This window comes from Malaya genurostris, chromosome 2, assembly GCF_030247185.1.
Source record: "Malaya genurostris strain Urasoe2022 chromosome 2, Malgen_1.1, whole genome shotgun sequence".
Taxonomy (NCBI): Eukaryota; Metazoa; Arthropoda; class Insecta; order Diptera; family Culicidae; genus Malaya; species Malaya genurostris.
In genome coordinates, this window is record NC_080571.1 from 92729449 (window position 1) to 92744718 (window position 15270).

Genomic DNA, 15270 nt, shown 5'->3' on the forward strand with positions numbered 1-15270 from the left:
AATACTCCTTGTATTGACAATAATATTGTCACGTGTAAGGGTCGCTAAAGGAATATGATTTGTTATATTGATAACGCGTGCAAAGTATCATCCATATCGGCGTTTGAGTAAAAAATTTTACTGGTATCGGTTTCAAAATTCAACAGAATTTTCATTTTAATATCCAAGTTTCTATTGACAATCAAATTTTAGTTCCATACTGAAAATAACCGAAGTAAAAACGGAAAATCTTCCAAACAAGCAACAATGCGAGTAAAAGTTTTCCGCTTCGTCTAATAAATTGTTTAGTGCAATATAATCTCCAATCACTTCAATTGATGAGTTCTCTTCCACTCAATGAATTAATATGGCCCACTTCGAAAACTTCAAATCGATGGGCTACGTGATCAAATTTCTTCGATCCAAACTGTGCGAGCTGCGTTGCCTTCTTTCACACTGTCTTCCATTGTTCTTTAGTTTGTTTTCGTGCTTCTTCCCACTATAGCCGAGAGCTCGTTGGGTGGTGTGTGGCAGTGTGCTATTTTTTCCCTCGCCAATATACCGTCTCGGTCCAGCCAGTATACGTTCGGTATTTGTGCTATCGAGGTCTCGATCCGACCGACCAACCGATAGCGCCGTCGGTTCTTTTAGGTGTATCGTCTTCGTTGTTATCACACAGTTATCACGTTATAACAAGTTGCAGCAGTAGCAGCAGCAGCAGCAGCCGAGCAGCGAGAGCGCAAGTAAATCCGCAGACCGGAGCAGTCGCGCGCGCGTGCTTCCGTAGCCGACCGGAATGTACTTATCGGTATTTTAAACGGGTTTTATCGAGCTCCTGACTGCAAGGTTCTTGATTAGGACATACGCGGCCTACGGCTCCACGGTGTCGGGGTGTGTTTTGTTGTGAAAAAGGTTCATTTGAGAAGTCGCAGAAAGTGAAAGTGCTGATGTGCTCTGTATTTTCCACGGTGTGACGTATGGGGACCTCACGTGAATGGGGTGATCTGCGTCTGTCGTTGCCGTGACAAGAAGCTATTCTGCGGAATCGTGCGTTCTGAACGTCTGGCGCGGTTGATGGTGGTTGATTTGGTCGTCGTAAACAATAAAACTTGTGCTTATTTACAGTGTCGAACAAAGAAACTTCGAGGACGGTTCATACAAGAGTTCCTTTTATTGTTGTGTACCATTGGCAATTGCCGGTCTTACTGTGCGGCTATTCGACATTAATTCACGCCTAATGCCGCTTTACGGTAGGCTGCACGTCGTTTTTGTTGTTGTGTCGGTTCGTTCTTGATTTCTCCCGCTTGTGGGAGAATCGTTCCCGTGGTTGATCACGTAATGACCTGTGTAATCTCGAGTCTGATACGGGGGGCATCTTGCTGCAATTGCTGCCGTTTGTCCGGCTCTTTGGGTAACCGACATCCGACGTTGTCGTCGTCGTCGTTGGTCGTAAAAATGTGGATAACTTCTGCTGAGTGATAATTTTTAAATTTTGTTGTTTATGACGTTCCGGAAAGCACGCACGCGTGCTTTTATTTGCATTCGTGTGCCGGAGCTCCGCTCGAAGTGCAGTAGTTATGACTTTGACGTAATCCATTTAGTTCGTTCAATTACAAAGTCTGTTTTATTGATACGATTTTTTTCTGTATATTTATTACTAATGTAAATATTGGTTTATTTAAATTGAAGTTTGTATGAAACAATCAGTTCTTAGATGTGATAGGAAACTAAGTTGTCGTACCGAGGGGAACGACCCACTATTGAAATGATATATATCCCTTAAAAGTGTAAGATCGATCGAATTTTTGAAATTGATACTTTGAGAATTTTGGTTAACCTGACCGTTCGGTTTGTTGGGCTTGATGATGGAAGGTGCTGAGCTCGTTTATCCAGTACTCCCCGATCGAGATCATCCTGCATTTCCTCGAATACGAGGAAACAGCCGATTTTCGATCAAAATTTGTCTCGCGAGAATCGAACGACGCACAAGACAAATCCACAAACAGTCCAACCGCTGCATGATGTGATGCCTCTCCATACAAAAGTTGGCAAAAACCTTAAATACATCGATAAACATCAGCTGGATGATTTTTTATTAATAATTTAAGGTCTCTGAATATATCTCCATCTTGATAATGTATGAAAAAATATTCGATCCATCTAAAAGTGACATGATGCACCATTCGCTGCGGACAAGTACTAAATAAAGTTTGGTTGAATACTACCGCTGTACTAATAATAGTGAATTTTTATTATGTTAAAGTATCTTATTAAACTATGCAAAATGAAAAATGACGAAAAAAATGACGCTGAGCAAACATGCATAAAGTGGTGTTCGTGGTTAAAATTTTAGAATTTTTTATTTGGACTACAAGAAAGTTCCGGACAACAGAAAAAGTGCATGTGGTGGGATCAACTGGGCGCTATTTATTATGAGCTACTCAAATTAGGTGACACCATCATTGGTTCCATATACATATTACACTTGCAGAGTTTGAACAGAGCATTTCATGAAAAGCGGACGCAACATGAAGATCTTCATCTTCATGGCATAGAATTAGATCGATTCATTCGTCGAATCTAAGGAAAAGGAATTTTTTAAACGTGGTATCCGAGTCTTACCAGAAAGATGACAGAAAGTGGTACATAACGATGAACTATACTTTGAAAAAACGGTACTGCAATGATACCCTCACTAAAAACCATGAAACTTAGCAGAAAAAACGCTACTAATTTATTTCCAACGCCTGTAAATAGATTTATATAACGACAATTATAAAGGTGTTTTATGTTATGTATGTTATAAATATTCTAATTTTATTTATAATGTAGCCGTTTATTTAAATTTTACTCGCTCCGACTTCATTTACAAAAGTATAGCCCTTGTCTTTGTGAATTTTATTGTCGACCCCGCAAACAATTGAAAATAACCTATAAGGTGCAGAGATGTGCAGGATCGCATAATGGTTTTTGAAAAGTAGAGAAAAAATGCTATAAAATCAAATTCTATTGAACAGTGGCAGCCCTTTCCTACCTATATAGAACTCTTATCGCAAAACATCATCATTGCATCAAATATTTTGTATGGAAGGATGAAAAGAAAGTTAACAGTATCCTATCTTTCAGAGGATATGGAGAGATTATTTCTTATTCAAAAATGTTTATACTTTAAAATGTAATCCTTCACTTATCTGAGAATTCAAAAACACTAATACAGTGCAGGAAAAAAAATTTTTTTTTTGGATTTCTGCCACCTTGGCATCACTGTACGCTGATGTCCTGAACACATTGTCCAAAAGGTCCCGGGACTGACCCAGAGATGACGTTAGTAATAACAAACTAACCTCGTTTTTCGAAAGTACCAACCTTTAGATGACCTGTGTCAAATTTTCTCGTCAATCGCACCTACCGTGATTCCTTTTTGAAAAAAAATATTAGAATAATGAGTACCGGAATAACCGGAATCGCTTCGTTTGGCCGTATACTGACAATAACTACCGATTGGAGCAGTTTTGATGTCGATTTAATTTTTTTTCAAGTATTTTGTTTCGCCCCTTTAAGTGATGGTATACAATTTTTAACACACTTTACCTTATAATTCCGAAACCGGAAGTCGGATACAAATGAAATTCAGAAATTTTGTTCAGAATAATAAAATTTTGTATGTGATCACAAGACCTTTCATTTGAATCTAAGTTTGTTAAAATCGGTCTAGCCATCTTCGAGAAAATCGAATGCACATTTTTGTTACATACATACATACATACACACACCCCTACAGCCACACACACAGACATTTGCTCAGTTCGTCGAGCTGAGTCGAATGGTATATGACATTCGGCCCTCCGGGTCTCGGTTGAAAAGTCGGTTTTCACAGCGATTGCATAGCCTTTCTATATGAGATAGCAAAACATTTTTTAATCCACCTAGTGGTGTAACGATGCCTTTCTCACATTACTTATATTTTCAAAAGCATCACTAGAAGCATGTGTCACGATTTATTTTCAAATTTGAAAAAAATCAAAAACTTTTTACCTTTTTTTATAAATATAAAAAAAGGTATAGAATTCGCTCAAACTTTAGAAAAATTTTCCGAGGCCCGGAGGGCCGAATGTCATATACCAATCGATTCAGCTCGACGAACTGAGCAAATGTCCGTGTGTGTATGTGTGTGTGTCTGTATGTGTGTTGTCAACTAAGAGGTCGAGATCTCAGAGATGGCTGGACCGATTTTGATCAAACTAGTCGCAAATGAAAGGTCTCCCCGTCACCCAGAATGCTATTGAATGGTTTTGAGATCGGATGTTTACTTTTTGAGTTATACGAATTTTCTGTTTTTTGACAGTATCTGTCACAATTGATCTTGAAAACAGAATATATTTTCAAACTTAGATTCCGCACGGTAAAACCTATCTAACAAGCCATAGATTGTTAAAATCCATCCATTTTTAACGGAGATATCGAAATTTTTGTGTAAGCGACTTTTTCTCCTATTCCAGCAGTAAAAGTTTTGAGCGCTGTCTGGCAAAGAAATGCTTGGGAGCAACGTGAAACACGATTTTTTATACTGTTACATGCATTTGTTTCTAAGTACCCAAAAGACTATGTACAGCATGATATTTTGCCTCGGACCGATTTTAGCACGGTTCGTTTTTGGCAACAAAATCGTTCGAATATGCCATATTTATATTCGAATATGTCATATTCGAATTTTCGAGTTGAAAGGAATTCCATAATTATATTGATTTAAACTACTAACAGCAATAAATGCTGGAAGAACATAACAGCCATATACCATTCGAATCAATTCGTCGAGATCGGCAAATGCGTGTGTGACAAATAATTTCACTCAATTTTTTTCGGAGATGACTCAACCGTTTTCTGCAGACTCAGATTCATATGAAAAGTCGTATGCTCCTACACAAGGTTCCTGAATTATATTTGGTTCCAACCTCTGGTTCCGGAACTACAGGATGATATGTGAAACGAAATTAAAATTCATTTTTCTCGTAGATGGCTGAACCGATCTAAGATTCAAATGAAAAGTTTTAAGATGCTATAAAACATCTTGTTTTTCAGTTAGATCCAACTTCCAATTTCAGATAAATATGTCTATAAAAATAAAAATGTCTATTTAAAACAAATTAATCAGGTTTATCGGGTTAGCAGATTTGGATAGTCGATAACCAAATAAACATATTTCATTTTTGGTTGTATTCAGGTTTCGTTTCGGAAGGCACCCAACAATTTAATTCGCACTACGATTTCTCAAAGATGTCTACATTGATTTTCAAACATTTTGAAACAAATGTAAACAATACAGCTACTCAGGTGAATTTGTCTGCCTACGGCTACACCGATTTTCGAATACCGGTTCCAATATCGAATCGTTTCTCAAAGCTCAATCGTTTTCTTAAAAAAAGCCAAATCGAATTTTAGAACCAAAAGTTCAAATTAAAATAAATCCAATTTTATCCAATTCTTACTTCCGATTCTGGAATTATAGGATGATGAATTTTTAAAATTCAAACCGATATAGAAGATGACAATCCCGAAAAGCTTTAAAGTTGGACTAAAAAATATTGCACTTTTTCGTCATATGGCCATACGAATCGGTTTGGGTTATGCTGGTTCCTGAATACCGGCTGTGGAAGTACCTTAAATTACCATAAACTCTAAAGTGGAAATTACTTCGACATATCATGGAATGTTTAATCGATTGTTACACTTTTAGATTCAAATTCGATCCGATTTGCAGTTTGGACATTACAGAGTAATGAGTGATTAAAATCTCAAATTGCCACTTAAAACGACGGACATTAGAATAATGTCATGAAAACTGAAACACCGAAGAATATTCATGCAAAAAACACATGCGGATTGATAAAAAAAGGTATCATCTCACTACTAGGTGGATAAAGCACGTTTTTTTTAGGTATAAACTACCATAACCTTTTCAATTTGTAAACAGTTATGTAAAGTTAATATAGATATCAATGTGGCAACCCTGCACATAATACAAAAATGGTCAGAGCACGCTGTGTGCTAGGCGGGTGTGTTTGCTTCTCTTTCCGCACCAGCACGTACCAATGCGTACCGGGTTTGCATCATTTTGTATGACAGTTTGGAAGTTTTGATACTCATTGCCCTATACTTTCGGAACCGGAAGTCGGAGCTGGATGAAATTGCACAGTATCTTTCAAGACAATTTCTAGCTTCAATGCGAATCATGATTTGTGAATATCGGTTTAACCGTTGCTGAGAGATCGAAGTGAGTTTTGTTTTTTGGAGCTTTTCTTCACTATTACCGGTGCTTTCGGAACCGAAAACTGGGTACCAGTAGTGCCAAAGTAGATTTATATATCCACTTACTAACAAATCATAGTCTTTATAGATGACAAAGGCAAAAATATCAATTGATCGACTAGATTTTTGAAATGACTTCAAACATTGTTTGCTGGTGTCAACTATTCAACTCTGTTTCGAATATACTAATGTCATTTTCGCTTGAGAAAACAGATACTGACCCAGGGTAGTTTCGTCAAACAAACACTTTCCTCGTAATTAAGATGGATTCGCACTTAGCAACGGGGGAATTCGGTGAAATGAATTTGGTTCACATAAAAAGTTACGCAGGCGAACGAAATCTGGAGGTTTAGGTGTATAATGTTAGAAACTGATTCGATTTTTAGTTTAATGACGTTGAAACTGGGTTCGAAACTGGCTTCAAAAATTTAATTTTGGAATTATAATAACAAAGCATGTATTATTTTATGCTTTTCGATTCATACAAATACAATCATTTTTGCTTTGTCTAGAATAATGGAGAGATTTGGGCTTCTAGAACTGGATGCACGGGTAAAACTCCGATTCAAGAAATGAGCAAAATGAGTCATGATTTGGGAAAAATAGTATATTTTCATGTTATGATAATACACCATGATTAAAAGTTCTCGGATCATGATCCATTTGGACTGATTTCGTTTGTCTCAAATAATGTACATTTGAATAGCAAACAGTGAAAAGCCCAACGAATTTCTTTTTATCTGAAGTATGAACAATTTAAATATGTTTTTGAAAATCCACGACACCTAAAATAATGTGTTTACCTGCGATCATTTCTCCAGTTTTAATTTTTGTTCCAGAATTTGAACACTTAAACGAACTGCATGAAAAAACACGTGTGAATCAAATCAAATCTCTTAAAAAAAAATTCTACGTCGAGTACTTGCAAACACCGCGGATTGGTTTTCTCTTTTATTTTTTCCGGAACAAAATCGTCTTATTTAAAGTATTTAGGTAAATCAATACAGCTTGTGTTGTTATATCTATGAAATTAAATTATTATGTATTATATTAAATATTATTTTTCGGGTTACGCTAGCTCTCGGAATATTATTTTAACAACAGACACATCGAATATGTAAGAATACATTCAGATATATTCATACAAAATGTAAAACTTATGATGTCAATTTTCGGTTCATTATCTTTATGTTGTCAATTCTCTGTCAGCCGGTAAACCAACACAATTATAAAATCAATATGCCTCAGGATCAAGTAAAAATTTTCAGTAGTTCATGCTTTTCAATGTCTGCTTTTTGCCTTACCATTAATCTATTAAACAATCCATCAGATCACTTGAGGCAGAGGGTTCAAAGTGATATCCGGATAGAAAATTGGAGTTACGAGCTTTAAAAGAAATACATTCCTCTAGTTACGCATTTTCGGATCATGATTAATTTGCATCGGAGAAGACTTTTTGGATTGGTTTCATGATTTTCTAATCTTGACAGCAGTAACGGATTTCTTTCCGTGTGGTGTATAACCACATATTGAAATTTTTTTTTTTTATAGAAATAACTGGAATAACTGATTCGACATTCGATCCATTCGACGATGTGTGATGTGATGTGATGTGTGACTAAACGCACTTGCGATTGCATTTTTGATAAACAAACCCTATGATTAACGGTGTAGACATTTATTTGTCCTAAATTAATTAGTTATTACAAAACCGTCTTGACTGGTGCTTAATTGGATTACAGCACCGTGATAAAAAAAAACCTTAACTGATAAACCCACTTTCGTAACATTCTTTTTCCGTTGTAACGGTATCCGATCAGCAGCTGTTTCAACTAAGTTAACGCTTAACGGGTATTCACCAATACATTCGATTCGTCTTCTGTGAATCAATGCAACTGCCTTGGCACCACACCACAGGCAACGTAAAGATTGTGTTGAAGTCAATCATCGTTAATGGTTGGAACGAGATTCGGTCGGATATTTCCGAACCTGAAGTGGGCTCGTTTCTATTGAGCTATTTGCTATGTAGAATCTACCCTATCGCAACAAAAGAACCTCAGTTCAGAACCATTACCGGATTTAAACCTCGGATGTATCGTCATTTCAAGCCTCATTGGTTTATTGAAAGCACTTGAAATATCGCACACAATTCCTTATAATGTATTCAATCGGGAAGACAAATAGCGTAGGCGTTAGTCTCTGAAACAACTGTACAAAAGCAAACATTACCAGGCGTTTCGAGGCTTCGATTGTTTGGCTTATCAGAGACCATTGTCGTTCGGAATGCTCGTCACTGGCATCCAACTTAGTACTGATAGACTGGCGGATCGGATAGGTGTTGCAGAATACCGAGGAACTGCCCTGCATATTGTCAAACAACAATTAGTGGCAATTAGTATTGTTTTGTTGGGACAGTTATCAACAATCGTCGATAGATTGTTTGCGTCTTTTAATTATGACCATTATTGTTTCTGATTAACGCAATATATTGTTGAAATTTGTCTGTGGCTTTTCGGAACGAATGAAGTAAGAAAGGGTCAAAGGATGCCACAGAATGCAAAGCAAATCCGCGTTAAACGATGAACAAAGCAACAGACAGAAAACATAACAAAAAAGACACAATGACCATAAGGTTAAAAACAAACTGCAAACTTCCGTGGACCAGCATTTTTTGTATCGGATGGGATCAGATATTATAGTAAAAATCATGATCTCTCTTTTTTAGTTATTACGCTTTTTCATCGACTCAGTAGTACTTTTTGTTCCTTTAAAAGATAAATTGCTACTGATTTCACTGTATCTGTTAAAGAGCGTGTATTCATTCACGTCCTCCCATTTCGATATTTCCACATACCGTTGATGCTGTTATATAAAAAAATGTCAGCATGGATTTACGTGGGGACATCAGTTAAGAACTTGTGAATACATAGTTATCTCATGTTTCAATGACCCAAAGAATTATATTGTTTAATTATTTTGATGACAAATTTCTACTTGATATTTTGTCATATTTCATTAAAAAGGACATTAATTCTCTTTACGTTTCATCTTCGACTCATCTGTGTCTTGCTGTACAAATTCAAGCAGTTCAACTTGAACCACTAAACTGACACTTAGTGAAAGTGTGGTGAGGTGACAGTAAAATGGAAGAATCAATTGGTGACTAAAATGTAATTGGGAATAAATTCTGCTAACTACACTGCACTGAAATTTGAGTTTACTTCTTTTTATAGAATAAATCGCTTATTGTTGAGCTCTTCTATGAGCTACGCAAAAATTCGGTCGTTATCTACTCAAACTTTGACTTGATCGTAAAAAATAGATAGCGAACATTAACAAATTGCCATGACAACACTTTGGACAATCTTACATTTTCCTAATTATTGAGGTAATGACTCGTCACTTAAAAATGGGAAGATGAACTATAGTTGATTTTTGGAAGCTTTTGACCCAAAATTAGGTAAGAGTATAGGAAAAAATGGGATATATGAAAAGGCAATGCAATTACTACGAAAACTGACTTTTGTCTGCTATTAAATTTTGGTTTCCATCCAACTACCGGTTCCGGAATAACGAGGTAAAATGTGAGATTTTGTCAGAAACCGCTGGACCCGCTGAAAAAAAAACAATTTGACTAACTGAATCCTTTAGTGATATTTTTGAAAATATTAGTAATATTTTAAAGGCATCGTTTCACCACTAGGAGGATTAAAAGAGGTTTTTTATAATTTAACCATATGGTCATTTGCCGTCCCTCGTCTGTTCGAAATACGTGCGAGCTTTTTTTTTGTCTTTTTTATAAATTGCAGTTAGGGTTCCACTTCTACCTCTGGGAGCTACTTTTTCTTAAATTTTCATTTTTATTCTTGACATATCTCTCGTTGGGTAGTGATACAAATTATGAACTGAGTTGATGACGATTGTACGTTATAACACAAAAACAGATAAAAATATCGTGATCATCACTTTTAATCGTGAAGTTATGCTTGTGGTCCAAAACTGAAATTTCATGCCTTTGTTTATTCTGCAGCTTTATCGTAAACTTTTCCTGGTTGATGTCTTCTGTAAAGTTGTAGGAGATATAACCACGGTTTTATGGAAATGAGCGATCCATGTTCCAGCACTTGTGCAAAGGCGTAAACTTTACGTCTGCTTAGCGTTTTATATTGAACTGCTGAGTCTCGTTAGCAATTCAACAAGCTAACGTACTGATGAGTCGAAAAGGAGTCGTAAATACAAACAGAAATGGTTATTTGCACTTAGCACAGCCTTATGGATTTGCCCGGGTTGGCGGTTCAATGCATAGGGCACTGGTCTCACAAGCCAGTTGTCGTATGTTCGAGTCTCGACCTGGAAGGATTATTAGGCTGTGAACCATTCCGCGGTTAATGGTTGAAATTTGACACTTGACCGGTTGTTTTGTGTCGAGTAGTTAAATTTAACTAAAACTGCGGTCCATTTCAAAGATTGATGGATGGAAAGTTCTTTGGGTTTACTTTGCACTGGAAATAATTTTAACTGAAGAATTGATATAAGAATTTTCTTTGCAAGATTTTTTTTCAGTGTCGGAAAATAACCATCGATCTGTCAAAAATAACTATACTTTGGAGCAGGGTTATTTTTGACAACATCAAAATAACCACTCGAGTGTCAGATTTTAACCAAAAGTTAAAATTAACCGCGAAATGGTTCACAGCCTTAGTGTCAGTAGGATCGTAGCACTAACCATGCATGTGATGTTTAGACTTGAAATCCAAAGTACTCAGATTTTTGTTAAATACCTGTACATATACATCTTGCAGATAAATATTTCATTGATGCTGAAATGCTTAGTTTTGAGTACATGGCAACAAATTTATTGCCAGATCTTTCATTTTTGGACAAACTTATCAGCGAGAGCGATTTATTTACCGACACGAAAAGAATTGTAACCAGCTTACAGCTGTATCCTCGAACCATAAACAATGTAGGAAATCAATTGGGCACTCGGAGAAATATGCAATGGAAAAGAATAGCTGTGCGCTTTTCTAGTTGATGGATCCAATGATGGAAGTTCTACAAAGCGCAATAAGTAAGCAATCGGAGTGAAATTTTGAACATATGTTTCTACAAAAGTGTTCGTAGAGTTAAAAAATGTTAAAAAATGAAACTAATTTTCGCCTCAATTTTTTTTCTATTGTTAGATATGACGATTTTTTATCCTATTTTGATGATTCAAGTCTATTCCTTACAAATCATAGTCTTGGCAGTGATAGTATTTCACTAGAGTGATACACGCAGGTGTAAGATTTATACTCTATACTGGGGATGCAGCAAGCGAACGCCACGCAAAAATGAAAGTGCACTTCTTCTCAGTGTCTAATAGATAGACTTTCAGTGTGTGTGATTGTGTTTAAAGAAGCTGGTGCGAATGAACAACATTCTTTTTGCATGAATCGCTCTCACGAGCTCTAGCCTAACTACACCCAAGTTTTTTCATTGATGTTGTCAGTGCGAGGGAAAAATACACTTGCTCTTCTTTGCACAGAGGAGATAAACATCTCTGAGTCTTGGTGTAACATTCCTTTTGTGGAATTTGACCTTCTGTTCCAGCAGACTTCGCAGCCTATTCATAGCGTACCGGATCTTTGCATGGCTGGTGGTACGATCCTACTGACGCTAAAAATCTTTCCAGATCGGGGCTCGAACATAAGGGGAGCGGATCGTATCGCCGAAAGCCATTTCGCCGAAAGTCGTTTCGCCGAATGCCATTTCGCCGAAAGTCGTTTCGCCGAAAAGGTCATTTCGCCGAAAGGGTCATTCGGCGAAATAACCCTTTCGGCGAAATGGCTTTCGGCGAAACGGCTTTCGGCGAAATGGCATTGGGTGAAATGACCCTGATCCGAACATAAGACGACTTGCTTCTAATCAATGCTTTATGCATTGAACCGCCAACCCAGGAGTGGTATATTCCTTACACACTCTTCTAATAAACACATGTACAAAATTTCATAGCGATTGCACACAAAATATATATTTTAAGTAAACCTTGTCTAACGACTGTGTGAATTTTAATTGCGTGCCTTACTTTTGTTTAAATTTTGAATTAGATCTTCAATTTATAAACAGTACTGAACCAAATTTAGAAGAAAAACAGTACGTATTTCATCTAGCAATAGTGATTAAAAAACAAAAGCAAATAATTGTCTGATGATTAATTCTCATAATCAAAATAATTATTTTTTATTTCTCATTATTAGTTTGATTGATTAGTTGATTGATTTTGTAAGTTTGAAACTTTTACTGCTTCGATTCCGGCATTGTAACGACTTATCGACGAAAAACATATTCTACCACACAAATGAAGCTGAACAAATGAGAGTAATACCTTATAACAAACAAAGCTACAGTTGTTTTTGTGAACTTGCATACAAAGTGGAGAAAAACTTTTCACTTTTCTTAAAGAACATTGGAATGATTCTAAAAAATGAAACGATTTACGGAATTTATGCGATGTTTAAAACTGTTGAGTATTTTTTGTCAAAAATTTAGATCAGGATTCGGGAACTAGAACTGAATTCAAACACCAAATTAGAAATCTGGGACAGGCTCAGAATTCAATTAATAAATTTAGTTATAGAATTATGGAGCTGAACTCACTTTCAGAATCCAGGTTCCGTATTTTGGAACTAAATTCTGAAGCCGAATTCAGGAATTATTCTGGTTAAGGAGTTCTAAAGTTCAACCTCGGAGGTCAGATCTAACATTTCGTTTCAGAATCCAGATCTAAAAGTTCCAGATCCAAAAGTTGAAATCCTAAATCAGAATTCTGGATTCGAATTTCGAACATAAAATAAGGAAGTAAACTCAGTTTCAAAATCTAGTCAAGTATTCAGTTCCAGAATGCAGAAATAGAGTTCAGTTCTAGATTCATGGTTTAGAACTCTGAATCTGTAATCTGGAACTAACTCCTGAAACTGAATTCTGAAACTAAATTCTAAACCTGAAAAAACCTGTTTTAATCCACCTAGTGGAGTAATGATGTCTTTCTCATATATAATACTGTGGTATTCTATTCAAAATGTTTCTCTTCGATTTTTGAAAGATACCAAAGGGATTGTTTGTGCATTAACTACTATAACATAGAGAATGAAACAGTTCACTGATCGGTTACGGTTAGAAAACGAAGTGGGTTCACTATTATATGTACCTCAAGCACCGGAACCCGAGAACCGGTATAATCGAAGTCGGTTCGTACGACCGCCAACTAACATGGCGTACAAACTCTACTAGTTTTTATTCAAATTTTGAAGATTTTATACAATTTTTCCATCGTACTCTAAACAACGAGTTGCATACTGATGATGGCTATCGATTTGTGTAGTTTTGAGACCAGTTTAGAATTTTTTTTACGTATTTTGTTTCGCCGGTTTAAGTGACGGTGTACAATATTGCTCATACTTTACCCTATAACTCCGGAACCAGAAATCAGATCCGGATGAAATTCAGCAATTCCGTATGGAACCGTAAGGCCTTTGATTTGAATCTAAGTTTGTGGAAATCGGTCCAACCATCGCTGAGAAAAGTGAGTGAGATCCATTTGGGAATATATAACTATTATTTCCGGTACTTTCGGAACCGGAGATCGGGAACCAGGATAGTCGGAATCGGTTTGTTTAGTTGCGTACTGATGATAGCTATTGATTTGTGTAGTTTTGAGACCAGTTTAGAAATTTTTTTACGTTTTTTGTTTCGCCGGTTTAAGTGACGGTGTACAATATTGAACACACTTTACTCTATGACTCCGGAACCGGAAGTCGTATCCGGAATAAATTCAGGAATTTTGTATGGGACAGTAAGACCTTTCATTTGAATCTGAATTTGTCAAAATTGAGATTATTTGATACATACACACACAGATATTGCTCAGCTCGATGATCTGAGTCGAATGGTATATGACAATGGAGGGCCCTCCGGGTCAATTTTTACTAGTCGGTTTTTCAAGTGATTGCATAGTCCTGCTATATGAGAGAGGCAAAAAGTTCAGAATTCAGATGAAACAGAATTCAAGTTTTGAATTTAGTCCCAAAATTCCAGTTTTTGAAATCAGTTCCAGAATCCAATCAAAAATTCATCGTAGTGAAGTAAGACGTGTTCACGTCAAAAAACATGATGGAAAAGAGAGAAAGAGTCAAATCTATTTGTTGTTTTCGTGTATTTTTATTCACTACGTGTTGTCACTGTTTTTTCTGACATTTTGTATTGAGGTAAATCGAAATTCGATTTGATGTGAAAACTACAGTACATTTCAATTGTAAAATACATTACACATTGAAATACAGTATATTTGAGGAAAAAAAACAGTACGCATTATTTGGATCGAAAATCCAATATAATACTGTAAAATACAGTACGAATACAAGCGTTAGGTACATCCGAAGTCGGTTCGTTTGGAGAGCAACTAACATAACCTACAATTTGAAACAGTTTTAGGCTAAATTTAGAAGATTTTTTTCGTTTTTTGCGTTTTTGCCTCTAAATGATGGGTCACAATTTCAAACACACTTCACTCTGTAACTCAGGAACCGAAAATTGGATCTTGACAAAATTCAACATCACTTTAATTGACTATAATACCTACCTTTTGTTTGAATCTCATTTTCTGGAAATCGGTTCAACCGTTTCTGAGAAAGTGGAGTGATTTCCGGTTGGGACAATACGATCACTTTTCTCGGTTATTCCGGAACCGAGAACCGAGAAGATCCGGTATACCCGAAAACAATGTATCAAATAACTCAACAGACGAATTACATGGCTTGTTTAAAGTATTTCGCTTTATTTTTCAGCGTCATTTATAGAAACATGCTTTTGAAATATAAATATTCATACCTATTAGCCTGTAATTAAGGAATCGGATGTCGCATCCGGATAAATAAGGACTACTATGGGGGACACACAGACATACATTTAATGATTTCGACGAACTGATTCGAAAGGTTTATGACA

The 15270-nt window shown here is 36.3% G+C and overlaps 1 protein-coding gene across 17 annotated transcripts in view; it reads left to right on the forward strand.

The window, feature by feature from the left end:
• The window catches only part of LOC131430093 (TLD domain-containing protein 2), a 514027-nt gene that overhangs the window by 281325 nt on the left and 217432 nt on the right, over positions 1–15270 (forward strand). The window lies entirely within an intron of this gene.